A 2,329-nucleotide genomic window follows, 5' to 3' on the forward strand; every position below is an offset into this window, starting at 1 on the left:
AATTTGCGGGGAGCGGGTAAGTCGATTCTGCTAGCTCCCCGCCTTAGTAATAATAATGAATATAAAACGAATACAAAGCGGCGAGCTGGCAGAAACGTTAGCACGCCGGTCGAGCTGCTTGGCGGTATAGCGGCTCCGTAAATTATTGTGAATACTGTTGTGTTACTTTGTGAAAACTGTCTCGGTAAAGAATTGTGATTTTTGTGGAATTATTACGGTTACGTTTCACGCGAGCTGCTGCATTTTTTCCCAGCTATGGCAAGTGGTAGTGTCTCCAGTATAGAGACCTACGCCAAGGCCACTGCAGTGAGGAAGCCAGTGCCGCTAGAAACCAAGTTAATCAAGTTGGATATGGAGGAGGTGACCAGAAGCAGGAATTTGATAGAGGTTGAGAGAGACTCATACAAATGGTTCCCCCCCCAAAAGAGACTAAACAAAACAAAATTCTGAGGAAAGTTGTGTATCGTACACAGGCTGTCGAAACCTGTAAAATTGAAATGGTGACGAAAGAGGAAATCGAGGAGTACCTGGGTGAAATTGTCAATGAAGCCACGTACATCAACAGAGGAAGAAAGTTCGGTACGGTAGAGGTGAGGTTCGCCACTATAGAAGAGGCAACCAAGCATGCGACCAACATTTTAAGAAGTGCAAAAATAGCATTCCTACCAAGTTATAGAGGAAGAAGTGTGAAAATACGTATTCCCAGAGTTACACCAGAAATTAAACCAGAGTGGTTGGTCGCAACAGTGCTGGCTGCAACGAAGGAGGAGCCGGAAATGGGATCAGTGGCGAAATCAAAAGTGCGTAAATGATGGGGATTTGAACTCGAAATGTGGCTTTTTGCCACATTCGAGGACATAGAAAGAATTCCCTGCCAGATAGAAGTGGAGGATGAGAGAACGTTAAATGTTGTAGTCGAGGGAAGGAAACCAAATTGCTACATATGCGGGGAAAGAGGTCATATGAAGACCAAATGTCCCCTATATGAGTTCACACAGCCACAGCAAGAGAAAGCACAAGCAGAGGAGGAAAACATTGTAGACCACACTGAGGAAATGAAAGAGACAGAAGTGTGAAACAGAAAACAAAGGAGAAGAACGAAAATGGAGCTACTAACCCGAAAAAGCAAAGGAAAAATAAGTCAAAGGAACGGTCAACAGAAAACAAAAAAGCGATGGAAAAGCCAGAAACTAATAATGTACAAGAAAAGAGAACGGATAAAGATGTGAAATACAAGGGGGTTTTGATAAAGTACGAAAATTGCGAGCAGATGGAGAAAAAAGTCGAGAGATTGGAGGAAATAATAAGAGTGAAGATGCCTGAGAAATGTGCTGAGAAATGCATTTTGATACATGAGGAAAACTACTGGGAGTACATAAAAGAACTTGGTGAAAATATAATAACGAAACGGGTATGGTTGGTGGAGACACCACCCCCTAGAACTGATTATTTGCAGTTGTTAAAGACGGACGTAACAGTGATTAATGGAAGAAAAATAACGCGAGTATTCCAATTTTTTGAAAGTAAGGACAGAGGAATGGGTGCTCTTGCATTCGTACTGCGGCAAACGTGTGGTCAAGGTGCCACTTAAATTGAAAGAAGAATGGCTGATGACAGCCATAATATATAATATGAAAGACGGGAAGATGCTGAAGGCTACAAGGACCCAGAAGGTAGATTATTGTGGATATGGGATCGAATTAACGATTCAGGCAACAACAGAGGACTTGAATAATGTGGTGGAGGAGATTATGTTACCAGAAGATGTGAGACTGAGAGTTACTGTGGAGGGTAGGCCGCCAGTGTGTTTCACATGTGGAGAAAGGGGTCACATGAAGGCATAATGCACCCAAAGAAATCCACAAACAGAACAGGCGGAGAGACAGGAGAGTGTGGACCAGGTAGTACAGGACAAGGCAACAGAAAAAGAAGTGGAGAAGGGATTCACTATGGTTAAAAAGAAAAGGAGGCGCGGAGGAATGAGTTCTCCGCCAGAGAAGCAGAAAAAGAAGAGAGAAGAGGTGAGAAAAGTAACTGTGAAGGAGGGCAGTAGGAAGGAAAAAGAAAGTGGAGTTACCAGTGGAGAAAGTGTCGGAAACCCAACTGTATGAAGGTGAGATGGAGAGACTATCTAGAAGAAAACTACAGAAAATTGAAAGAGATGTGTGGAGATAACGTTGACCCGCCAGGAGTGGAGGTGGAATTTAAAGAGTTACCACCAGTGGTGGATTCAAGAGATATCGAACCACTAATGAAGTTCTACTAAAGACAAGAAAAAGTATGAAATTAAAGGGAAAAAAAGAGAACAATTGTAAATAGTACATATAAC

This window comes from Octopus bimaculoides, chromosome 1, assembly GCF_001194135.2.
Source record: "Octopus bimaculoides isolate UCB-OBI-ISO-001 chromosome 1, ASM119413v2, whole genome shotgun sequence".
In the NCBI taxonomy this organism is placed as follows: Eukaryota; Metazoa; Mollusca; class Cephalopoda; order Octopoda; family Octopodidae; genus Octopus; species Octopus bimaculoides.